This window comes from Camelus bactrianus, chromosome 5, assembly GCF_048773025.1.
Source record: "Camelus bactrianus isolate YW-2024 breed Bactrian camel chromosome 5, ASM4877302v1, whole genome shotgun sequence".
NCBI lineage: Eukaryota > Metazoa > Chordata > Mammalia > Artiodactyla > Camelidae > Camelus > Camelus bactrianus.
In genome coordinates this window covers 60,682,789-60,710,758 of record NC_133543.1, presented here as the reverse complement: position 1 = coordinate 60,710,758, position 27,970 = coordinate 60,682,789, and the positions used below count along the sequence as shown (strand labels likewise).

At 37.4% G+C, this 27,970-nt stretch overlaps 1 protein-coding gene across 3 annotated transcripts in view; it reads right to left on the bottom strand.

Moving 5' to 3' along the window:
• The window catches only part of ITGA4 (integrin subunit alpha 4), a 220,415-nt gene that overhangs the window by 142,585 nt on the left and 49,860 nt on the right, over window positions 1-27,970 (bottom strand). For 2 of the 3 annotated variants that reach the window (XR_012507070.1, XM_074363988.1), the window contains exon 2: window positions 26,469-26,518. The gene's annotated coding sequence lies outside the window, so the exon portion shown is untranslated. Of the gene's footprint in view, window positions 1-26,468; window positions 26,519-27,970 lie in introns of those variants that run through there. The other variant, XM_074363987.1, reaches the window with a different exon arrangement.

The window sequence follows — 27,970 nt, the reverse complement described above, 5'->3', positions numbered from 1 at the left end:
TAGTCAACTTTTTTTTTTTTTTTAATCAACTTGCATCTAGTAAAAGTCTAAACCTCCTTTGGCCTCACATGCCGATGAAGTTAAACCACAGAAAATGCTATGTTCCATGAAGCACTCAGATATCAACTTAAAAATGCCTGCTGACAGCAGCCTGGTTTAACTCCAAGAGACTAACCATTTCTGGCAACTGGATTTCTAAAGGGAGGACATGAGAAGGAAGTCCTTCCGAATAGATTATGGCTGATAACCCGTGCCTGGGAAAAGGAAGGTCACTGCCTCATTGTTTGTGGGCATGTGGCGAGAACAGCATCCACAACACCCTGAGTATGGGGGAATGCTTGGTGAGGATCTCAGGAACATAAACAGAGAAAGAAGAACTTCAAAGCTTGACTGAAGCTTGCATGGCATCATCAGACAAGTACGTGGGTTGTAAGGTGTTTCTTCCGTCTCCCACATGTACTATAATACAAATTGAATGAGGACAGTATTTGCCCTGATAATACTTTTTTCTCCCTCACTAATTCTCTGTATGGCATTTTATCATAATGCCTAGTATCCAGAGATTTCAAACTATCCACGTGCTTGATGGAAATTTTCATTCTGTAATCTAGTGCGTATACCATCATATAATTCCTATCAGGATCAAATATAAACATAATTGCTACTTTAATGGCTATATCCAGTGCAACTACTACACTGCTATAATTAAAAAAATTTTTTTGTTTTCTACACTTTTAAATGTGGTGCATTTCAGAGACAGCTGGAAGTCATTTTTAGCTAGCTAGCTCTTCTGCACAGATATCATGCCTTGATGTTCAAGGTCTTGGAGCTGACGTGAGCGTATCTATTTTCAACATTAGGGTCATTACTCTCTGGCCAAGTCATTCATTCCTACTTTCGAGATGTCACGATACAGGCACACTTGTCCATCTCTCTTTAAGGCATGGGGATAGAGATAGGTTGGGGAGATGGTGTGAAGGTGGAGGGACCAGACAGTTAAATTATCTGAATCTCTGTAAACTTCTAAAAGGTTTTCAATCTCTGCTTCCAGTTACTAGGGATCAATGCCATTATTAGACATTATACAGCCTTTACCTTTGTTTATACTTCATTTGTTCAAAGTATCATTTTCCTTAGACTGTTTTCTTATATCACTTTAGAAGCTCTGATTATTTCTGACCTAAGAGAAAACTTATGAGGGGGAGGCTAATATTACCATTTTGTGATTCCACAGTGCTTCTGTTGGAGTTCTTCAGCAATGACAGCAAAAGGGAACGGGAATTTTATGGAAGGATGCGGGAGTTCATGAGACTTCAAAGGCAACTAGTGAACCAAGTTTAGAATAAGCAGGGCACTTGTCCAGCCACCACAAAGGAAGTGAAACTTGACTATTTCTCCAGTGTTTTTAACACTCTGACCAATATTCAAGGTCCCAGGAGAGAGAGTTTTAGTGACTGCATTCAGGTCAAGGCCTAATGGGATCTCATGACAGGAAAAGAATAGAATAGAAAGGACCTAGCTTTACCACCCCTCCAGAACTGCACACAGCGAGGAAAAGACAATTCTCCAAAGGAAAGAATGGTAAAAAGTGAGGATGGACGCTGGATGGCCAAGAAATCATAAACGGTCACCTCCCCATTTTCCCTTTTGTGGGAGTGATGACAAGACTTGCTGACTGTCAGCAGGAGTACACCACTGAAGAAAAAACCTTTATTAAAGAAAAACGGAAGCTGAAGGATGTGGGCATCCTTCTGCTGAAAATAAACTAAAGCAAAGCAAAACAAAATAAAAACAACACCTGCCTCTGAGTTGGAGGAAGGCTGTTAAATTTTAGTATCATGAACATTCCCCTTTGTTTCTTTTCATCGTCTTTTTACCATGAGATTCTGGAACAAAATTTGGCAATGCCAGATGGTTCTAAGGGTTCTTATCAGTCTGCTTGTCTGGTTGGATTACTGTCTTTTGTAGTTTCATCCATTATTACTTATTCACTACAATTTCTAAGCCATGAGGATATAGTTTGGAAGGGCAGATGTCAGTTAAGTGGAGGGTAGACAGGACTGGGTTTGGAAGATCTGTTTAGCTGCAGAAAGTTGGTGCAGTTGGGGCATGGAGTAATTCCTAAGGCATTCTTAGTGTCAGACTAAGATGTGACCAGAGAAGCTAAAAACACAAGTAAAGAACAAACAGGAAAAACATCACAGAATCATAAAATCTTATGGTCATCACAGAATCACATTGATTTGGAATGCCAAATACTTTGCTGATAAGCCCACCTGATCTCACCCTATACCCAAGATATGTATCACCCATTACTCAAGATACTCTGCTACTGAATAGTTGCAGAGAAAACTACCTGTTGCTCTGTCCCTTCCAAACCCACCTACTATGACACTGCTCTCATTATCTTTCTAAAATTTCACCGGATCTCTAAGACTCCTAAAAAGTCATGCTCCAAAAGCATTTATTCCCAAACCCAAACCCCCTACTTCAAGTCACAATAACCTTCCTACCATTTTCTCAAACACATCTCCATCATTCACTATTTCATGGCTTTATATATGAAGTTTCCTTTTTCTCCAATACCCTAACCTTCTAACCCACTGACAAACTTCTCATCCTTCAAACATTTCAAATGCAAATCATTTCAACCCTTTTCTATCTTTGACATCTTCCTGAATTCTACCAAACTGAGTTATTCTTACTCTCTGTATTCCTGTAACACTTTGCATTTTTCTCTCTCTTAAAAGATAACTTTCATTGAGTTTTAGTGTTTATATGTCTATGTCCCTCAGGCTTCATGCCACTTGAAGGTGGACATACATTTTATTCTTCTTTTGATTTATCCTAATGTAACAGTTTGTCCCAGATGCTCAATAAATGATTATTGATTGAATAAATGAATGTCAAACGAATTTCATGGTCATCCTGCCATAATCCCTTAGAAAGGAGTGGGGTTTTGACTCAATGTAACATTTTCCTTCCTATTGAAAAGTGTGCGTTTTAAGATTTGGGTGTACAGTGAGCATATGACCTACCATCACTTGAAATATTAAAATGAAATTTATGGTTCTCCTTGTTTCATCTTGCTTTAGCCTAATTTGTATACTGGTCTTTATAAATGTAAATTAAAGTCTTATGCTATTTAGGGGAAGCTGAGATTAATCAAAACCCCTGTGCTTTAAAGAGAATATCCATATTTATTACTTGAATTATATATATAATTGTTTATTTTAACATTTTCCTGGGTACAGTTTTGAATCTCATTGACTAGATGTCCATTTTCAACCCCATCTCATCATATAGTATTCACAGGAGTGTTTTGTTTAAAAATGCACAAAGGTATCTTATTAAATAATGTCACAAACATGAAGTTCATTATTATGCAAATGCCATCCTTGGAACAGATTTGTTAATTGCAACTCATTTGCATAATTAATGAACTCCCAAATGAATTATGCCTTTGCAGATTTGTGCAGCATTGTTTTAAAATAAATTATAAAATACATGTCAAAGGAAGAGTGCTTTCTGGGTTCCCATAGCATTGTTTGAAAATTAATTACCAAATGCTTGTCAAATTAAAATGAGTTTGTAGTTTTTACAATGTTATTTTAAAATTAATCACAAAATAAAATGTCACCACATTAAAGTAAACAATTTGTTATTTTCTCTAAAAAGAACCACTGAAAATAGCATTTTAACTTCAATTACATTGTTTGGTATAGTGATTCTAGTGTTTTCTTCATTTCATATTTACAGTGTGACTTTAAAAAGTTGGTAATTGTTAGCATGTTAACGTTATGGTAAATTGAGATTTAATTTAATTTTATTAGGTAACTGATTTCATACAGTTGATGATTAATGCACCGCATATGAACCCAGTATGAGTTTGTTCATGATTAACTAGAGTTTAAAAAACATTCAAGGTCACTTAAATCTGTTTTATAAACAGTAGTCTTAAGGTTTATTTTATTGGAATTTTGACTGCTGCCAGTAAGGATGATTAAAAGCATATAGCCTGGATGTGTTTCCACCTATTCTGACAAATAGAGCAGTGTGATTTCTTTCTTTGGTACTGTAAAGGCTTTTGTCCTCCCACAATACTTTCTTTACTTTGTGGGCATTCTCTGTTCTTGTACAAAAACCATAGCTCCTCCCTAGTCCTGGACTCCCCAGTCCACAGGGAACCCCCATCAACCAGGAAAGTAGATGGGAAACACCAGTACATCTAAACAATGATTTGGCCAAAATGACTTTTGAAACAACAGATTTGGTAAAGAGTTTTCAGGAGTTAAGGTTGCCACCAAATACCTTTTCAAAACATTAAAATGTAACAATACTAATCCTTGCCTATTGGTGTAAGAACATCTCTAACTGAAACACTCACTCCCTTTAGAAGTTTTCTTGTTTGTTTTAATAGCAGTATCTCCTCTTTGCTCAACTCTCCTTTTCCTTATCCTCCAAATCAAACCAGTTGTCTGTGGTTTATATTCCATTTTGTCTGTTCTCGGCCATGGAACATAAATCCATCAGGGGAAGGCCTCTGCTTGACATGGCTCCAACTGTGCAAACTGATGTCAACAAGACAGTAATTCTTTAGTAAAAAGATAAAACATTTTGCTTCTGCTTCTTATTCTGTATACAGCTGCCTTTATAAACCCCTACTCTATGCTGCCCTTTCTACAAACTGAAAAACATAACAGACCTTTTTGAAGACGCCATATTCCTTCTACGTCATACCAGGGTCACAACTAAGAACTCAAGTGGCTCCTGCGGACATGTAAGTCTGTCTTCTTGCCATTTCCTCCTCAATTCTGGCACAGATATAACTCAAACACTTAAAAAATTTTTTACAATCAAATCAAGTGTAACTATTATTGTCTAAGTTATGATGCTACCCTGTACATATTTCTTTGTTTAAATACCTTGGGATCCTTCAACTTGACATCTTTTTCTGAAATTCTGTATCACTATGCTCGTAAGTACAAGACAATAAAACATTCAATGGAGACAAACTATCTTGTGACTAAAATTTATAGTGGACCAATAGCCACATGCTGAAATCACAGGTTAACTCGTTCACATGCAAAACCTTCCATTATAATCGCCTTTCACTTTGAGAGCGCTCCCACTGAATTAAAGCAGACGTGTTCTAAGTGAAAGAACCTGATCCACAGTTTACATTTGTTAATGAACTGTCATCTGCAAAGCAGTGGCTGACATTCCAGTGTTTGGGAAAATGTTCATTTCGGTAAGAACAAGAGTAAACAAAGACACAATTTTTGTTGACTGAATGTCAGCCTTTTGTGAAGCTTTGTAAGGATTACCAGTCTACTGGCTTAATCTTCTTGGCTGCTCTCTTTTTAGACAGAATTCATTTCGTTACACAAATTTCAGAAACATGGGTAGGATTGCTATCCTATGAATTAGATCAGCATCCAAACTTTATTAAGACTCTGGCTTTTTAACTGAGTTTTGATGTCAATTTATACAGAAAGTCATATATATTGGACTTAGAGAGGAAAAGTGGGGTTTTTCTTCTAAATTCTCTTGGAGGCCCCTTTAGGTTCTTGGAAAAGGGACCCTATTGTTTTTTCGAGAGCCTTTGCCAAGGAGCTTTGCTGTCCAGATCAAGATCAGAACCATAAAACACAAATCTACCAATCCTTTATTTCTAAGAGCTTACCAAAGAGAAACTGGTTTAACGCTACTTTGTATATGAAAACTATTCCTAAGGCCACAATGTCTAGGTTAGTTTCCTGTGATTTCCGTTCCACTTATCTAAAAATCTATTCCTATCTTATCCCTGTTCTGATGAGATTTGAGATTTCTAGGCATTAAATAGATGCTGTTCCAAATTTATAAGCTGAATATACATTCAAGCTACAAGTTGGAAAAACTTTCATTTTTTCCCACACAAATGATGAGTTATTTTTGTGTTATCACTGGGCATAAATAGAACATTTTCTTCAGAAATAGTTTCAGAAAAGAAATTATCTTATTCCTAATAACAAAAAATTCTCTTATCTTGGACTTTTATATAACATTGCAGATATGTAAGTACAGACATAACTTGTTTTATTGCACTTTATTGTGCTTCACAGATACTGTGGTTTATCTTTTTTTTACACAAATTGAAGGTTTGAGGCAACCCTTCATTAAGTAAATCTACTGGTGCCACTTTTCCAGCAGCATCTGATCATTTCATGTCTCTGTGTCACATTTTTGGTAATTCTCACACTACTTCAAATGTCTTCATTATTATTATATTTGCTATGGTGATCTGTGAGCTGTCATCTTTCATGTTACTACTGTAATTTTGAGGGAGTGCCATAAACCACACAATAAGACAGCTTAATCTGTAAGTGTTGTGTTGTTCTGACTGCTCCACTGACCGACCCTTCCCCATCCCTCTCCCTCTCCTCAGGCCTCCCCATTCCCTGAGACACAGCAATAATGAAATTAGGCCAATTAATAACTACAACCGCCTCTAAGTGTTCACGTGAAAGAAAGAGTTGAACGCTGCAGCAAACTTCATTATTGTCTAATCTTGAGAAATGGCCACAGCCACCTCAACCTTTAGCAACCATCACCCTGACAGTCAGCCACCAACATCAAGACAAGACCCTCCAACAGCAAAAAGATTACTGCTTGCTGAAGGCTCAGATGACAGTAAGCATTTTTCAGCAATAAAATAGTTTTTAATTAAGGTACATACATTGTTGTTTTGGCTATAATGCTGTTGCACACTTAATAGACAATAGTACAGTGTAAACATAACTTTTATATGCACTAGGAAATCAAAAAATTCACGTGACTCATTTTACTGCCATATTTGTTTCATTGTGGTGGTCTCAAACTGAACCCAGAATATCTTCAAGGTACACCTGTAACTAGGAACTTCAGTCTCTCTAATGGAGGAAAATTTCTAAAAATTGCTCATTATTATATGGGTAAAATAACTGAATTAATTTTTAGTTTTTCAATCAGATGTTTAGCTTATGTAGATAAACAGCCAGAAAGAATAGGCATTCTGTGGCTCTGACAGTAACACAGAGTTTCATTTTGTTTATTTTCTTATTTGCATGAGTACCAATCTTACTTTCTAAACCTTAACTTGTGATTTAATGATTCACAGACTCATTGCTTATTCATGCATATAATTTGAGATCTTTCTTCCCTAGAGTTCAAGTTGAAACACATTGTTGATCTATGTCCACTGTGACATGATATGACACCCTTTTCAGTTATTTTTAATTAGACGCAATATATTAATCCATTTGAGTTTGTGTATAGAATGTATTTGGAGGAGGTGAGATCCCCAAATCATTCTGAGTGGCAGTTTTAAGGAGATTTCCTACAGATTACATGACTGGCTTATTTTTTACTATTTGGTCATCATCTTGGAGTGGCAAGAAGTGACAGAATTTTAATTAATTTATTTTAAAGAAAAGTCACTTTAACTTGAAGGGCAGAGAAGGTCTGTCTCTAATAACCCTCTCTGTGATCAAGAGGAGAGAATTCACAGTGACTATAACCGACAGAGAAAACTGAAATCCATGGGATTTCAATTCTTCTTACTAACCCAACAGCCTGTACTGAGTTTTGGTGAAGAGAATGTAAAGCAGTTAAAGAAATTATATTGGTAGTTGGCCCCTGTCTTTCAGTTTCAGGTTCCCTTCTGAAGAGAGGTCTAATTCTTGGAGTTTAAAGAATTTATCAAGGCTCCTCTTCTGAGATTATTAGGTGACTAATGTTAAGTAGAAAAGAGTGCCTTCTACCCAAATGGCGTTTTAGAAATGTGATTATTTAGAATTCTATTTAGTCAGTACTGCTGCCTTCTTAAATCACCAAGGAACATCAAGAACTACAGATTTGACTCTGTACACACTATGTAGACTGCACTTGTGAATCTGGCAGTGAAAGCGGATCCATATAATCTGAGTCCTGAAGGTTTTTAGCTTCTTCAATTTGGTTCTCTCAACTAAAATAGCAAGAGTGGGAGAAGCAGATGCCAAATTATTTCTCCCTAGAGAAATGGATAACTTGCCCCCAAATCTACACACTTGGACTTGAACCTTTCTTCCCTTTTTTTAAATTGAACAGTCAGTTACAATGTGTCAATTTCTGGTGTACAGTACAATGTCCCAGTCATGCATATACATACATATGTTCATTTTCATATTCTTTTTCATCAAAGGTTATTATAAGATATTAAATATAGTCCCCTGTGCTATACAGAAGAAACTTGTTTTTTTAATCTATTTTTATATATAGTGGTCAACATTTGCAAACTCGATTGCTGGTCTCACAATTTCACTATGGTTCATTGCCAAGTTGTGACTATCTCAGAGACAAGTCAGACAGTTCTCTAGTTGCTTATACCTTATAAATCTTAGAGCATTCAATTCAGTTCAACTGCAGTTCAGCTCAACAGTGGAGCCCCTACTCTGAGTCAGGTACCGTGCCAAGCACCAAGATATCCATCTGAACAACACACAATTGTTGTCCTCAAGTTGCTGACAGTCTAGGAGGGAGACAGACAACTGGAAGGGGAAATTATCATTTGATACAGAAAGTTCAGTGATGGTGTTATAGTGGATAGCCTGTTAGCACAGCTTGGAGAGAAGTGGTCAGAGAATGCTTCCAAGTGTTCCAGAATCGCTGGAATCTATCCACTTAATCCTTAGACGTCATCTGACCCATCTGATCCAGTATGAAAGGATAAGAGCAGAAAGCTGATGTATAACTGGTGACTGCCCGGTGCCATAGCCCAGCACCCTGCATCATAGGGAAATATGGAAACAGGATTACAGAATGGTACACTAGCTCATTAAAGACAAACTCAGCCAAAATTCTCCACTAATCAAACTCTTAGGTGACTATGTGCTTTATACTTAGAGGTCCCCAAATCATTCTGAGTGGCAGTTTTATGGAGATTTCCTACAGATTACATGACTGGCTTATTTTTTACTATTTGGTCATCATTTCCATTTCTGCCCTCATTAAATGCCAAATTTTTTTCTCCTTTCACAAAATCAGGTCAATGTAGACCTCTTTATATACTGTTAGCTTTCAACTGAATCTCCACGAGCAGGAAAACATAATGGCCATGTCATAAAGGAATAAAGAGCCAAAATCTCTCTCCTTTGGTTCTTAAGAGTTAGTGTTGAATGTTTACAAAGTAACTCTGTTTGGAAATTGTGCCCATTTTAGAGAGGGAGAACCTGGTCTCAGAAAGGTAAATCTCGACCGAAGTCGTCAATAAGACATACAACAGTGCTCGAGTTCTTTATCTATGCTTGTAACCACTGTGCTATGTTGGTTATGCAAAAGAGCCATACCAAACTCCTAAAACTACTATATTGGTGTATCCTTCCTCGAGTCATTCTTAACCTTTCCATTTTTTAGGATTTAAATGATAATAGAATGACATATCAAAATATAAAAGAAATTGAAATCCCTATAGCAACACAGTATGACCCGACATACGCCTCTCATATTCAGAACTTCTACAAAGGTGCTAGCTATCAATTGTGACTCCCTTCTATCCCCAGTAGCAACAAAAAATAAAATTGAAATCTCCAGCATTGGCACATTTCTCAGTGAATGGGCAAGATCTCTTTTTATGGTTTTCGTGTGTGTGAGCCCCGGCCAGGGCCCCAAAGAACAGCATGAGTCAAGATTCATTCATGTATTCAGCAAATACTTATTAAGTAACTACTGGCATAGGATTGCGCCAATGAACAGATGGTCCCTGCCTTCATGAGAGTCTAATCTAGTAGAGAAGACAGATCTGAATAATAAGTATATAAACAACAGTGTTTCAATGGCAAAGTACATATAATTGTGGTTGCTCTGGGCTTCCCTGGAAAAGTAACATAAAAGCAGAGATTTCAAGAATGAGTGGGAAGATGGGAATGATGCAGGAAAAGGGCAGGAACTGTGTTGAGAAAACTGGACATTTGAAGACTCCAAGGAGGGAAAAATGATGATGTAACTATGGTCCAGAATAAGTCTGATTTGGTTGGAACTATGACATCGAACTAAGAAAGATTCTGGAGAGATAATAACAACAACAACAACAACAACAATAATAATAGCTGATACTCATCTGGCACCTACCATAATAGGATGCATTATTTTTGGCGTATTACAATGTACAACCTCATATAATTTTCATAAAAACCCTAAGAGGGAGATATTATTATCCCAATTTTACAGATGAAATAACTTGGTCATGGTCGCACAGTGGGTAAGGGAGCAAGTGGCCAAACTCTGAACCCCAGGATTGTGATTCCAGAGCTCACACCCTTAGCCAGTGACCTCTGCCACATTTGGACTATAATGAACCTTTAAGGCATAAGAATTTTAGTCTTTATTTTATAGACCAGGATTCTCAATGTATGCTCCCCATCCCAGACCTCCTGAATTAGAAACTCTATGCCATGCCCAGTAATCCACGCTTCCACAAGCTCTCCAGGAGATTCTAATGATCAGTAAAGTTTGAGAACCCGTTATAGGCAATGAGAACTCCTGGAACATTTTTAAGCAGAGAAGAGACTTAAATGACATTCTGCGAGAGTGGACCATTCTTATTCACAAAAGGGAAGTCACAGAGTCAGGTCTGACAGTTCTCTCTTCAGAGGGAAGGCAGACTCAAGCGTTCTCATTTTTCCCTCTGCATCTGCACAGTCACATGCCTCCTCCCCCTTACAGAGGATGAAATTAAAAACAAATGCTACTAAAAGTGGCAAGACTAATGGAACCTGTTATTAGGGAGTCTTGATCTGACTGCTGAATTGAGGAAGATAAAAATATTCTTTGTGATCTTATTGCAAGAAAAATGTCACTAATCAGTTGTCACTTGGATACATTTTAATCTATTAGAATTGTTTAGTTTTATGAGCAAAAAGAGTGCACATGTAACAGTTACAGATGTTTCTCATTCCCTTTGACCAAAAAAAAAATTTTCACTGGGAAATAGCCTCAGTAATAATTATATATATATTTTTTCCAAAATATATTTCATAGTTTAAAGTTACATAAAATTTTCACTCCTCTAGAAAGGGGCCAAATCATAATATGAGTAAAAAAAAAAATCCAATAACCCTTCCTTTAGAAAGTCAAATTTAATGTCCACCCAAAAGATTACCATAGAATAGTAATCTTCAACTGGCAATCATTTTGTTTCTTTCCAACTAAATTATATCCATTTCATTAACTTGTAGTAAAGACTTCTTCCTCAACCAGTTTTTACATTTAATGCCCTTTAATCTGACTTTCAAGGATTATACTTAGATTACTATGATTTATTTACTGAAACTCAATCAACCTACAAACCAGAAACTACAATTTTTTTCTAAAAAACATCCATTTAAAAGTTGGTTAAAAATCACCAATACAAAAATGACTAATAATGTACATTTTCTTGAGGATAGAAGCTAATAAATATTTGAAAAACTAATAAAGCACATAACTTGACCTCGAACAATCTTAAGGATTAAAAAAGGACTTGATCTGGTGTCCATCCCAATCCCAAATTCTTGTGAGTAAAGAAAGAGAGACTTTATGTAGAACAGATAAACAAGATTATACTGTATAGTACAGGGAAATATATGCAAGATCCGGTGGTGGCTCACAGCGAAAAAGAATGCAACAATGAATATGTATGTTCATGTATAACTGAAAAATTGTGCCCTACACTGAAATTGACACATTGTAAAATGACTATAATTCAATAAAAAAAAAAGTTAATAAAAAGAAAGAGAGACTTCCTATTTAGTCATATGACCAAGATTCAACATGCTGTACTTTGTTTTAAATCCAGAGAAGAAAATGCAGATTTTTAAAGAAATAGATACAATTTTATATCGACATGCTGTGGTGTTTCTTATTTAATGAGTCAAATGTCTCTTTAAGTTAACCTAATCATTTGATTAAAAAATTTTCATTCTCATTAACCGATGAATAAGTAACAGCAGGGAGGAGAGAGGTGACCACTTCCCTCCGTCTCTTTTCCTCCCCTTTGCCAGGCCAGTTCTTCTCAACTCAACCTTAACACCATTTTCCCAGACAACCCTAAAGCCAGATAAGTGCCAAACCCCACTGCCCCCATCCCACCAAACCAGGATAGATCCCTTAAAGCTCCCATAGTTCTCCATACTTCTCTCCTGTATTTAGAACAATTGTAATTGAAATAGCAAAAATCAGTAGTTCAATGTCTAAATTTCCCCTAAAAATATAATTCCCATTAGGACAAGTACAGTTCTGACTTGTTTCCCATCATATCTTCAGCAAGTAGTACTGTGCCTTGCAATGAAAGGGCTGTCAATAGATGCTAGCTAGGGGAGGAAGGAAGGAAGAACCTTGCAAGATAATGGCTCCAGCAGCAAACAGAGAAACACAGACCAATGTTCTCAGCTAAGCCTTCATGTGACTAAACACCACTGCATTTGGCTACATGTACTCACACCTCTAGTTTATCCAATACTGTCATGTTTTGGTGAGTTATCATATGCTTATTAATGATAAGTGAACGGAGATAAAATTACCCATCATAATTCAAGGCGACTAAAATGTATGTTGGAAATTATCAAATGAATAAGGAAAACTCTGAATAAGGAGGCATGTTGTATATACCTGATCAGAACAGGAAAAGAAAAGTCACCAGGCTGTGGGGGAAAGAGCACAATCGATCCACGTCATTAACGACGGCATTTCCAAGCAAAGGCCACTCCGACCTGGCACGTGGCTCCCAAAGGAAGCACGCTGAGACAAAGTGCAATGAGGATCACAGAGAACACGACTCCAGAAACAGTCCAAGTGACCCGTCTGCTGCTGCACAGACGGGCCGGGAGGGCACACAGCTTTCCACTTGTCACAGCCGAGAAATCAAGTGGCAGAAGCTGCTGCCAAAAGACTCAACCTTTTGCTCAGACTTATTAGAGATCAACTTTCAACAAATATTTATTGAGTACCTACCATATACCAAAGAGTGTACCAGGTACTTAGGACACCTCAGGAACAAAACAGAAGCAACAGATGTGAAGCACTGTTCTGGGCCTGATCCTAACTACTAGATATAGAATAAATACCAAATGACAGTACGTATCACAGTGTGTAAAATGTTGCTTCCTATTCTGGAGGAGTTTATCCTCTTGAATGAGGGGGGTTGATAAACATAAAAGTGGTGACCTACTTTTATGAGGTAGAACTCAAGAAGTAACAGAATGCCTGACACAGAGATTCAAACATTAATTTAGATGCTGAGTACACGGGTTTGTGTCAGAGAAGAGACCACTTTGTACTTGGGGTTCATGCAAAGCTTCATAAGGAGCTAAGTCTTCCCTGGGCATCAGAGCCAAGCTCAGAAGAGCGGGAAAGGGGATTTGAGGAAGAAAGGAAAAGATGGACGCTATCTGGAATCTGATGTATAAAATCTTCTCTTGAAAATCATGTACCAACTACATTTATCAGTTGAGCACCTGTTGTGTGCTGGGTATTTTAATACACCCTGTGAGTGGATAGTCAAAGAGAAATTTCACTCTTGAAAGTTTATGGACTAGCAAGAAAAGTTGTAAAGTTGCACATTAGTCATAAATAAGGGAGATGCTGGTAAAGTTCTAGAGGAAGGAGACATTTACTTACAGCTGGTTATCAGAGAAGCCTCATGGAACAGTTGGGACCTTACAAGATATGAAGACACAAATTTAAAAAGTAACTTATCAGCCAGAATCAGGAAAGAAGCCTAATGAACAAGTGGGAGAGATCAGAAAGTGGGAGGGTCCCTTCAAAGGTTACTGCAATAGCTGAAGCAGGGTGGTCTCGGTGAGGATTCAGATACCGACTGACTGACCGACTTTAAAATTATAACCGGCCACATCGACTTTCTTGTTCCTCTACCATCTCTTACAAATTATTTTGTTATCATGTGTGAATCACCAAATCATGATATAACATGAAATTTTCTTTATTATTTAACATTTATCATTTACATCCTATTAGGAGTTTTCTTGTTTTCATTTTTAGATAGTTTTGAGCCCTTCAATCATTAGATTTGATTATTGGTTTCACTAATGTTTAATATTATTCTTATTATCACAACATAATTTTAACATGCATTTCCTCAAAGAGTGGTCACCACTCATTTTTATTTATTTCACCTTGTTTGCTGAAGTCCCTTTATCAGTGGCCACTCTGCATCCCTCCCAGACTTAGTATATAACAGGTATATTTCAAATGATTTATTTTATAGCTGTACTGTATGCAGCAAGTTATTATGCTGATATAATCAGAACAACACTGAAACATAAAACTCTACTAGAACTGTACTTCAACTATCCTATGTCTGTCTCTGACAGCAGCACTAAAGAAAAGTATATTAAGTGCCTGATTTTTCTGAGGTCAACTTTAGGAGGCTATGGAAGTACTTGAAATAGTGTCATTTTTCACAGTGTATCTTCTCTACGGAGGGGTCTGAGTAGGTGCTATATGGCTAATGGTGTGAGGGTGACCTTGGCCACATGTGAAGGCAGTGATTTGGGGACTATGCACTAAAATCTTCACTGGTCTCAGTGAAGACATCATGTCCCCATCTGTATATGTCCACAGTGGCAGGACAGCTGTCACACACAGCCAAGTGGGCAGGGTTGAGTATGGACAGAGCAGAGGTGTGGGGGAGGGGAGAGGAGCTTATTACCTGGGTCCCTTCTGCCTCCCTACAGGACCCCCACTAGGCACAACAGCCTAGAAAAGCCAAAAGAAGAATGAGTGGAGGAAACACAGAATCCACCCTTTAACTCAAAAAGTATGCATTAATCACCTACTTGTGCTGGGGACATCATATAAGTTTAAACTTCCGCCACGAACCTTGACTGCTTACAGTTCATAATTTAGTGGGGGTGACAGACATGAAAAGAATCATGTGAGTTATATCATGACGACAGTGACAGATACTACAAGGGAAAGTGCAGAGTGCTTTAAGGGAGGACGCCTAGAGTACTGTGCTGTGCAGCATCCGTCCCCAGAAAAGAAGAAAATAGAGTCAATTTCTTTGAACTGTTAACAATTACTATCACAATAGATTATAAAATTCTATTTCCCCAGGGAAATAGTGGTATAGATGATACCACAACAATGGCAAGGAATTTAGAAAACTTTGCCTAGATGATAAATATGCCTAAAATTTTGTTACTGTAAAGATGACAAGGAATCCCTGGAATTTTCCCCCCACCATCTTTAAATAATACATATTCCCCACAAAAAGAAGGAAATCCCATTTGAAATCTTATGCACCTGTGTGGCTAGTCAATTATTCACAAAGCATCATGGATCTGATACATATTTTCTCTACCTAATTCTGTTAGACAGTCGATTTGTAATGCTAAACAAAATGAGCACAGGAACCTTAAATACCGCATCACGGATATTCTCTAAGCATCATTCATTTACTGAGGGATATTTAGAAAAAAGTGTGCACACACGTCATCCTACCACATGTTCGTCTGTCATCTGGAGTTGCCAGTAAATACACTGTTTAAAGAGCAGTGGTTAAGAATAGAGACTCTGATAATGAGATCGCCTAGGAGTAGGTCATACAGATAATCACAGAGCTGCACAGAGATGGTTACCAGACCAGCCACAAAAAGTGTAACAGGAACAACTCTCGATTATTTGTGCATATGCTCCATTTCTAAGGATTCTTTGGGTAATTTTTATTGTATAAATTCTTCTCAAATAAATGAGAAAAGAAGAAGTGAGCAAGTGTACATGACCGGAGGTAACTTAATCCTAAAAGACAAAACCCAGATTTCCCTCTCCCTCGCCCTGTGGAAGGAGAGGCTACTTTTGCTCTTAATACGTTCATTGAGGTTTTTCAGTCGCAATTGTTAAACAGCTAAATAGAGGTAGATTGATTTTGCTGGTGTCCTGGAATTTCTAGCACCTCTAGCTGATATTTCTTTCTTAGGCTACAGTGAGCTTGGGAGAGAGGCCCTGGTTTAGTCAGAATGAAAACGCTTCTTGTCTGAATTAGAGTGTCTTAGGAATGGTGAGTGTAGAGGCAGCAGAAGTTTTGGGAAGTTCCATCTCTTGCTATATGTGTTATTATGATTAGAGAGTAAGAACCTAAGCAAAAAAACAAACAAACAAAAAAAACCCTTCTCAAAAGCATCTGTAATCCTGGGATTCTCCAGGTAGATATAAATGTGTTTCTGGCTTTGCAAATGTAGGATAAATAAACAAATACAACTTCCACAAGAATTTTTTTTTAAATACTGTTTTACAGCATTCCTTCTATTGTCACCCAAAATTACAATACTATATAATGTACGTATAGTGCTTTTCAGACTAAAAGGACTTTCTCTACTATATGTTATCTCAGTTCCATTCTGAGAGGTGGGGGGTGGGCAGGCACCCACCCCAGCCCTGGGCAGTAAGCAGCCTTCCAAGCAGCTAGAGCATTCATCTCTAGGTTCTTCACAGAATAAAAGGCTTCTTACCTGATAAGACTGGAACTCACATTTACTTGTTTAGTCAAAAAAGTAGATGAAATCTGAGAATCATAAAATGATACACATATATCTGGACATATTAATGTAACTTACAAAATACAACTATTCATTTGACAAATCTCAAACATCGGGCCAAGATCACTTCTTTGGTATGAGGCCACTGGCTGTAGATCTGAGTCGATCTTTTGCACAAATCCATGGCCAGTTATTTTGTCTGTTTTATTTTGTATATGTGAAATAAGAACTTACAGACACAGATGAAGCCATTCAAAGTGGAATTTATCCAGTTTTTTTCTGAGGTTTCCCAATTATTTTTCTGTTTTCTCTCCTGCACTTAATTTGAAAGCAATGTTAAACATTTTTTTCAAAACTTTCAAAGCCTTAAATTTAGTGTTCACAGAAATAAAAACTCTTCTTCTATTTCATTTATTTCATATTTAACTAAATTTTATAATCATAACATGAGAGATAAGTGGCATAGGCAAGCTTGAGAATAAACCTAACTAGACTCATGCTAAGAATAAAACTCATTAAGTGGCAGCACAGGGGTGTGCACACCCTAAAGAAGAGCCAGTTTACAAGAGCGTCTGGATACTGCGGGGCAGAGGGCCTGGCGGAGTCAGCACATCTAGAAAGTTGGTCAAGTAGGGAGTCTATTAAGATAACATCCATGGCCACTGTTACATTCCAGGTGCTTCTCAAGAGTTATTGTGGTATATGCATTAGAGCTAAATTTGTTTAAAAGTTATTTCCACAATGAGCACACTGTTTTTAAGACAGAATATTTCAGTACTATTGGGCCTGCTTGGCACAATCCAAAGCTCTTATTCATCAAAAAGAATCAGCAACTTCTCTGGCTAAAACACAGCAGATCCTGGACTATGAGGTATTACTTTCAAGAGTTCCAGGAATAAGCTGCATTTTAACCCCAAAATATCCCTCACCTACTATGGACACCAGGACATATTCTGTCTTGAGGACTTTATTCTCAAAATTTAGGGGGCATAAGAATTGCTGGATGTACCTACTAAAATGCAGTTCAAAGGCTCTGATTGGAGATTGTAACTGCAAAAGACAAGGGGAATCTTCAGAATCTGCTTCTTCAGCAAGCATCCCAGATAATCCAAACACTACTCTTAGACACTGTTCTAACAAAACTTTGCACACTATTCAAAGTATCATCACCAAGGATCAATCTCCTCTTCCTTTTGACTCCAGCCGTCCTGGACTCCCTTTGGCTCCTGGAACAAACTCTGATCTATCTTTCCCAGGACTTTTACACAAACAGTTCCCTTTCTAGGAATGACTTTCCCATAGTTCTTGGGCCAACTCCAACTTCTTCAAGTGTAAACATCACCTCCCGAGGGGAATTCCCTGCCTCTGCAGACTAGGTCAGCAGCTCTGGCCATGCACTCCAGCGTGCCCTTGTGCTCTCCTTTTCAAACACGTACGACTCCTGTTCAGTGTCTGCCTCTTCCCACTTGCCCTCTCCTCCAAACCATGAGCTCCATGGAAGAAACCATGTTTGCCTTGGTCACCATAACACCCCAATACCTCTCATGGTGCTCAGCAGAGGGGTGCTCAGCATGATTAAATGAGTGAAAAAAGTGAATGAATGTTAATATACAAATCTCCTCATGAGAGGCAATACTACGTGCAATTCCTCAGTTAGCTGTCATTTAGATCCATTTTTAAGAATAGAGTTTAATAGGGAAGAAGATAGGATATTTATTTTGGGAAAGAAACAGGAGGACTTGAGATTAAAAATAGCTCATTCTTCCATTTGTTCTATAACTGTCTTGAGATAAAATGCTGCTGCCCACGTTGCTCTGGGGCTTAAGATAAAATACTGCTGCCCACGTTGCACTGCTCATTTATGGTCTGCAGATCATTAATTGACAGCTGCTTGTCCTTATCAGCACAAGTTCTTATTGTTAAGAGTTATTAAATACCAACTATATCAGGTGATTAGGACAGGCTCATGGATATTATCCCTTAAGATCTCGGGGTGGAGGGGGAGGAAATATGATCATTAATTACAGATTAGTAACTGAATGGGCCTCTGCTATTAGATTTTGGGGTATTCAATTGTGGCTGTTCGTATGATCTCTCAGAATAACAACAAAATTGAGAAAAATTATTTTCAATTGATCTTTATTCATGAAGCTATCCAACGTACATTAAGTAAGCCCTTACTGAGTGCTAGGCAAAATGAATAAAATTAAGGCCCTTTACTCAAAAAGTTTTTAAATTGGTTGGTGTTTGTATCAAGTTGTTTTTTTTTCTTTTCCTAAAAACACCTGTGTAACAAACAATGACAAACCTCGGTATTATACAACCATAAATGTCTGTTATTTGTCTGCAAATACCTACCCTGGGTCCATTCATGCATCTGAATGTAATCTGGGGGTAAACTGATCCAGGCTGGTTTCAGCTGAGTCAACTCGACTCTGCTTCATGTGTCTCTGGCCCTCATCCTGGGACCAGACATCTAGTCTGGGCCTGAGATTTCAGGGCAACAGCCGAAGCACAAGAGAATAAACCCAATCTCAGAAATGCTTCTTCAAGTCTTTGCTTGTATCACCTTTACTGATATCCCATTGGCCAAAGCCAGCCAGATGCCTGAACTCAGAATCAAGAGACACAGAAAACACTTCACCCCTCGACAGGCAAACTTCAAAACCACATAGCATAGGGTGGAGACACGAGGAGGGGAGGAAGAATCAGGGCCGTTAATGCGATCTACTGTAGCAACAGAAGCAAGGACACAAAAGATCAGGATCCAGTAACAAACTCTGAGGAGTGTCAGGATCAAGCAAATCAAGTTTATTCCTTTATTTTCACACTCTGGTTTTAGTATGACTCCAGTTACTTATTTAAAACCTCAGCAGCAAGACAATAGGTTTGCTTAAACTTTTCTAGCTGGTCAAATTGAAGACCTATCTGAAGGATCAAGGATTCACCATGAACACTTGAATCTAAAGTTTGCTCAACATTAGAAAAACACCAAGTAGCAAGAGTTTTAATAGCATGGGATAACAGCTATGGAGTAAAAGTGCCTTAATGCTATTTGAAAGCTTCTCGATATCAGGATACCACCCGGAAGATGCTCTGAATCGTGTTTCCATTCTTCATTAAGATGCTTTGTGTAATTAGTAGAGTTTCTATCAGAATAAACAGTGATTTGGAATTCATCCAAATTAAAAGCCCAAATGAAAAAGAAACATTAGTGGTGAGTAGAATGTTAAAAGAGTCAACCTTCTCTAGGGCAGATATGTCTATGCAAGTCAGTGCAATTTAAATCAAATCTATAGAATCTATGTGGAGTAAAGCAGAATAAATAGAGAGGAAGTTTGTGGGAGGAGGAACCAGGAATCCAAATAGACATCCAGCCAAAAGGGAAATCCATTTTCAGTTTTCTGAAAACTCTAAAAATCAAACTAAATTCTATATATACCATCATGAAAACTACAATGGCATCTTAAAAAGTAAAACAGCAAGTATATATTAAAAAAAAGTCACTGTTCATTTTTTGCTACTTAGTATTTTACAGTTCTGATAAAGATGGATGCTACAAAGTAGAAAGTATAACTTCGTAAAATATTACAATACAAGACTATGGATACCATCTTCCATAGGGAAGGTGGTAAAAGCATATCCAATACCACTCACCATGAGTATTCAAGAGAAGGGACTAGGCCACATCATCTGGATTTAATCTGTTACTATGCCACTAGCACCATTTGCTTCACTGTCCACTGGTGATTTAACAAGGATTTGGCGTGTCCATGACATACACAGTCACATTGAATCTAGATAATGATAACTAGTCTGGGACATTCAAAATTTGTTACTTAGAACGTCTAGGGGAGAGTCAACATGACAGTTCTGGCCTACGCCTACTATAGAAGCAAGTAACTGTTGGCTTGAGATAATATAAGCAAGTGTAGGTGTTAAGACCCTATCAGCGCCTACAAAACGGAGAAGATCCTGGTATAGTGGGAAAAGCCATGACCTGCAAAAAATGAATCACTTATGCAAAAATATTAATCTATAGCATTACCTCATACCATATGCAAAACACCTACAATTATAAAACTTCTAGGTGAAAACACAGGAGAAAATCTTTGTGACTTCAGGTTAATCAGAGATTTCTTAGGAAAATAATAAATCAGACTTCACCAAAATTAAAAACTTCTTCCAAAAGACAGAAGCCAAAGTCTGTCAGCAAAACACATACCTTGTAAAGGAATTGATTCCACATATATAAAGAAAATAAGAGAAATACACTTTTTAAATAACAAGAGTTGAACAGATACTTTACAAAAGAAGAAATAAAGATGGTGAAATAAGCACATATAACTTTCCAACATCATTAGTTACTAGTTAAAAGCACAATGATACACTACTGTACATCCACTATATTAGCTAATATTTACGAAAACCTGAAAGTGCCAAGTTTTGGCAAGGAGGCAGAGCAACTAAAACACCCATACATTGCTAGTGGGAATGCAGAATATTACAGCAACTTTGGAAAACAGTTTATCAGTTTCTGGTAGAACTCAACATACACCTAACAAGTGATCAAGAAATTCCACTTCTAGATGTTTACTCAAAAGAAAAAAAAATCAATCTATACAAATACCTGTTTGAGAATGCTTATAGAATATTTTTTTAATAATAGCCGGAAACTAGAAAGAACCCAGATATCTGTTAATTGGTAAAGAGATAAACAAATTGTGGTATATCTGTAAAACATAATATTATTCAGCACCTACAAAAACTAGCCCCAGCTGCACCAACACAAAAGGCTACATACTTTAATATTTCATTTATATGAGAATCTTAAAAAGGCAAAACTAAAGAGAACAGATCACATATTGCCACTGGTTGGGAGGGGTGAGGGGACTTGACTACAAAGGGCCATGAGAAAACTTTCTGGTATCATGGAAATGTTCTGTATCTCAGTTGTGGCAGTGGTTATACGACTATTTACATTTGCCAAAATTTATTGGACTATAGAACTAAACAGGAGAATTTTACCCTATGTAAATGATATCTCAATAAAACTGACCTTTAAAAAAGAAGCAAACAAACAACGGTAGCTTAAACCAGGGTCATAAGAGAGGAACTGGAAAGGAGAGAAAGAATGGATGAAAGGCTGACCAAAATGGTGATGCATGAAGCTCCCCAACTCCTGTCCTACCCACGGACATACCCAATGTACAGCAAGACACAGAGCAACTACCTCTGAGAGAAATCCAGAAGCCAGCTGAGCAACTCCTACACATCCTACGAATGAGAAAAATACCCATACTGAAAAGGAAAGAAAAGATTAAGACACCCTCGTACCATGAGCCCCCAACTACAGCACAGTACTGTACAATCCGGAGCAAACTCCCAACCGCCAGCTTCTCCCTGAGGAGCTAAGGGCTTAGACCCCACACTTGGTGGGTTCCCCAGACACCTAGTTCTGAAACCCAGTGAGGATTTCATCATGTGACCGACAAAACTATAGCAAACAAAGGAGCAGTTGTTAACAATTGTGCAAGCCCTCACTATTCTTCCCCAGCCCAGCACAGAGGGAGCAGGGGAAAATCACTCATCTTCCAGGACTTCCCTAAAAGGAGTTCATCTACCTACTCTGAAAGCTGCTACCCGAGGGTCAGGCTTCGAATTTAGCATGCTGTAGGGACTTGCTGCAATCCTCACAGAAACCTGGGGAAGCCAGCCTTGGCTGACACCTCCCTTGCCATCTACTTGCAGCCTGTTCCAAGTCACATCACCCTGGAAGGAGCTTGTACACATGTCTGAGTCCTAACTCTTATGGCTGCTGCCCAAGAGACAGATCCCCAGTTTTCCTGCTTTGGATGGCCAATGAGGTTTCCATACGTAAGTCTCACATATGGGGTAAGCTCCTCACCACTGGTCTTGGCAATGATTTGGGGGATATGACACAAAAGCAAAAGCAAAAACAAACAAGTAGGAATATACCAAAATGAAACTTCTGATCATCAAAGTAAACCTCAAACAAAAAGAAAAGTCAATGCATGGAGTGGGAGAAAATATTTGCAAACCACATATCCAATAAGGAGATAATATCTAGAATATACAAGGAACTTATACAACTCAATAACAAAACAAATAAATAAATAAATAAATGACCCAATTTAAAATGTGCAAAGGACCTGAACAGACATTTTCCCAAAGACGACATACAGATAACCAACAGGTACATGAAAAGGTATCCAGCATCATAAATCATCAGGGAAATGCAAATCAAAACCATAGTGAGATATCACCTCACACCTGTTAGGATGGCTATTATAGAAAAAATAAGAGATAACAAATGTTCTGGAGGGTGCAGAGAAAAGGGAATTACTGTAAAGTGTTGGTGGAAATGCAAATTTGTACAGCCACTGGGGGAAACAGTATGGAGGTTCCTCAAGAAATTAAAAAATAGATTTACTACATGATCCAGCAATCCCACTTCTGGGTATATATCCAAAGGAACAAAATCATTATTTCAAAGAGATATCTTTATTCCCATGTTCATTAGAGAATTATTTACAATAGTCAAGGTATGGAAACACCCTAAGTATCCATCAATGGGTAAGTGGATAAAGAAAAAGTGGCATGCATATATATATATATATATATATATATATATATATATACACACACACACACACACACATACATACACAATGGAGTATTAGCCTATAAAAGGAGGAAATCCTTCCATCTGGACAACATGGATGAAGCTAGAGGGCATTATACTTAGTGAAATAAGTCAGAGAGAGAAAGATAAATACTACATGGTATCACTTTATGTGGAATCCAAAAAAACAAAAACAAAACAATTAAACTTTTGAAACAGACAGTAGAAAAGTGGTTGCCAGGTCCCAGGGGATGGAGAAATAGGGAGAGTTGGTAAAAAGATACAAACTCAATTATAAGATGAATAAGGTCTGAGGATGGAATGTGTAGAACTTAAACGTTCTCACCAAAAAGAAAAAAAGTTAAGTATGTGAGGTGATAGATGTGTTAATTAACTAAATGAGAGGAACTTTTTCACAATGTGAAATCATCATGATGTACAGTTTAAATAGCTTACAATTTTATTTGTCAATTATACCACAATAAGACTGGGGGAAAAAACATGGATGACTGGTATGTTTTTGGATGGAGTAAGTGAAATTAACTAAGATAATATTTGTAAAGAATTTAACCCAGTGCCCAACAGATAATATGGACTTAAATCTTGGCTCTCATCATTTTTAGCTTGATTAGGTTAAAGTTTGTATAACAAAGTGGAGTATAAATAACACCAAAAAAACTATCCACAAAGTATTAGGAAAGTTTAGTTTTATCTCTTGGCATTAGCATAGTTTTTGCTTTCTTTTTAACAACACTTTGTAGGAGAACATATAGAATGTCTATTATTAATTAATGCCTCAGGAGAAATTCACGGAATTTGAGACATCATGCTACATGCTGGGGTATAGTCTAATGGCAAATAAGATGCCATGTCTGCTCTCAATAATGAACTTGTAACACAGCAAGTGAGACTTATGAGTAAATGTGTAATGACAAAAGAAGGGGCACCTACTATAGTAACTGACCAGAAACTAAAGAATACAAGTCAAGAAAAATTTTATTATGAAAACTTTAAGTCCAATTAGGCCCTGGTAGGAAATAACGAATACAGGGCAAAGGGCAGGTAATAGCAGGTTGAGGGAAGATGAAAGAGAAGAACATTTAATGCAAAAAGCAGAGTCTGCTAGAAACCCCAGACACAAACGGTGCCACAATGCACTCCCAGTGTTACCACTGTTCAGGACTGAAGATGGCTGGAGCACAGAGAATTGCAAGGGGTGAGGTTGGAGAGGCAAATAGGGTCCGTGTGAGGCTGGGCCTGGTAAAGCATCCTAAGGATTTTAAACTTTAAGATTATGGGAAATCATTGAAGTAGGCTCCAAACAAGGGATGATTCATTCTGGTTTGTGCTTCAGGAAAACTATATTGATAGCTTCAAAATGGAGGACCGGAGAGAGCTGGGGCCAAATTAACAGAAGGACCTGTAGAGGTGGCACAGCGGGAGTGGAGAAGACTGAAGGATTCAACAAACTCTTGTAAAAGTATGAAATCGGGGGACTGGTTGGGTGGGCATCAAGGCTGAAAGAACGGCAATAATCAAGACTGGTGCCCATATTTCTGACTTAGCCAACTAAAAGGAGGACGATGCCAATGATGAGAGCTAGGAAATACTGGAGAGGGAGCACGTTGGAAGGGAAGGTGATGAATATATACATATACGTACATATATTTGATCACAATATAAAAGTGCTAGTCATATGATATATCCAGCTTTTTTTCAAAGAAATAATTATTTCTTATATCCTGAGCTGTAATTCTTATAAAGTTAAAAACCTTTAAACTTTTTACTTTATGGATTATTTTCTTCCTAAGTCTATTGGCACATTTTTATTATCAGAAATGGATATACAGAACAAGTTGGCTTTATTCCTTTGATAACTATGTAAATTTAAAAAGCTAAAGATCTAGTCTGTTCTTAGAAACAATAATTAGTACATATATGAAAACTAAAAAAAAGTGCAGTATACTGTTGATATGTATTTACATGCAATATAACGTGTATGTGCAGTCAAACTGTAATAATTCTACATAATAAAACTGGAAGAAAAAAAAGGAACATTGGGAGTAAAAACTGCTTACCACAAAAACGATAGTTAATGACTCATTTTCCTTTTTCCTTTTTGTGCTCAAGAAAAAAATCAGCCACATATCTGAGTTTTAGGTGAAATTAAGTTTACCTTTTTGTCAATTGCACTCTGTCCTCCTTACCTAACTGAACCCATGACTTTGTTTCCTTTCTATGGAGCTTTGCAATTATCTGTTTATATTCAAATTGTTTTCTGTTATCTAGTACCCTGTCCTTCCATCTCGAGGACAGAGATTGTGCTTACTTATTTCAAAGTACCCAAGCATCTTAAAAAATTTTATAAACTATTTGAGTACTTAATTGACATTTGCTAAATGACCAAAGAGTCTGAACCCTTTAGTCCAAATGACTAAGGAATTGGAACTTGCTCATCTAATAATTTAACTTCAAAAGTCACTCCATTTTCTTTATACTTTGCTAAATCCTCTAGGACCAACATATATTATTAGCACAGATGATGAGGTCTTATTCTAAAAATCAATCTTTACTTAATCTGACTGACCCTGTTCCCTTTATTTTCTTTCTAATTATTTAACCTTGGCCCTTTTAAAACTTTATGAGAAAAGATGATTTATCCTTCAAAATGCTTTGTCACCCAGACGTTAGAACACTCAAGCTACAGCTGTGCACAGTGTAAATAAGGGGGTGCCTTTTCTGAGTGATGAGACCACAATACATTTTCCCAGTTGCAAAAGCACCACCAAACACAAACCATAAAAACCAAAATACACCACTTTCCTCAACCGTCATATATCAGTTATAAATAGTTAACATGCTCAGGTGAAGCCACAATAGGATGTTACTGGAACTGCACAAGAATGTTGTAATCAGAACTGAGCTGCGTTTTGGCACTGGCTATAAATGTGACTTGTAGGATAGTTCCAACGGATTAATTTTAGATTCACTACATCTGCGTGCTTTGCTGGTACCTAAAAGATTCTTGTTTTTTTTCTTTTCCTTTTCTTTTTTTTTTTAATTTGTGCTATCTGTGCTTTGTGATTTGGGTTCTAGGAAAGAATTTAGTCTATTAATATACACACTATCTGGAAAAAAATCTGTATCCTTTATCTTAAATAAAAGATATGAAAAGCAAAAGGAAAGACACTGAAACTAAGGGTCACATTCAGCAGTGACTCAAGGTGAACTCACAGCCCAGGAAAGGACTGCAGTAGCAGCCAGAACATCAGTGTCATCCGAGCAAGTCTTACCTGGCAGCAGGGCGGAGTTCTCGACTCATGGAGGAATTCATTACAGTGTTCTGGAAAAAAAACAAAATACATTCTAGAACTTCTATTTACCAGTGTTTGTTTTAGAGGGGTAAGGTAGTCTAAGACTTAAAAACCTCTGTGTAAAATTTGTTATAAAATGTCAAAGAACACCTGCTTGTTTGGAAGCATCTCTTTTCAGCGTCTCTTATATCAGTTTTCTCTTATAACTTATATGCCTCTGAATAGAGAAGACATCAAGCATCACTTGACTTTATTATAGCAACTAGGAACATGGTCAACTGGTATGTGTGCTTCTCCCCTAGAGAATGTACACGCGTAAAGACCCCTTAGCCAAACTTAACTCATGCCTTGAATCTCAAATGATCCAAAATTTGGTCATATTCCAAGGCCTACAGATCTTCTTTTGTAAAAATCAAGTGGCCTCCAAACATTCTGTATATTGGACTTTGTTATAAAATGGGATGTGTTGTCCACTAATAATTTTTCTGTATTTGAGAGATGATATGTTTCAAACACATGATTTAGAAGAGCTGGCCAACAATTGACTCAGGAGTAAATTCCTTGCCCTTCAGATTTAGCAGGTGCAGGTGGACTCTGAAATGGGCCTGCCTATCTTCTCCTCAGTGGCAACACTCCCATCAAGAGTAAGAAGGGCCATGGAGATGTGCTCCTTTGTGAGATAACTTGGGTGTTTACCTACCTCTGGTTTGGGTCTGTATGAAATAAGGAACCTATAGCAATTATTTTCCCATATCATCAATTATCCTCTGATTAAAAAAAATTCAAGTTTGTGAAAACATGAAGTTTTAAAATGGTTCTGTGCCCAGGAAAATGAACTCTTTGGTATTTAAGTGAGCACAAAATAGAAACTCTTACCTGGTGAGTCTAGGGAATATTGGCTTAACAATGTACCATGTGGAATAAAATAATTATTTAGTCGTGATATCTAAATATGTTGGAGAGCTAATGCAGAAAGAATGAATTTCTGGATAGGTTGTTGTAAGAATACACAAAACAGGAAAGAGTTTTTTTTAAAGGATAAAATAAAAGCCACAAGTCAGAGCAGCTGTGTAATCTGAGGGACTCCACTGTTACTTTGTGTCAACACCAGTTCAGCAGCTCTTTACGGCACAAAGAGCCTCTACCTGTGACTGTGGCTAAGTGCTGACATAGAAGCCTATACAGAAGTGACAGCAAAGAAAAAACGATTAAGACAAACATCTCAGCACATAAAGGGTGATAAAACACCAGATCTCATAAAACTTAGCCACTCTTTCCCAAGAGATTTGGAGAGTACGTTTAATTGTTTTTCCACTTTAACTGGGTTCAGTCATTTTATATATTTGAAACTCTTTGTTCAATTAAAATCATATGCAAAACATAATATCTGAAACAAGTAAAAATGAAACATCTTAGATTAGGGGTGAGAGGTAGGACTGGCGACCAAAATCCCACCCCCTCACAGCTTTTTAATCCTTCTT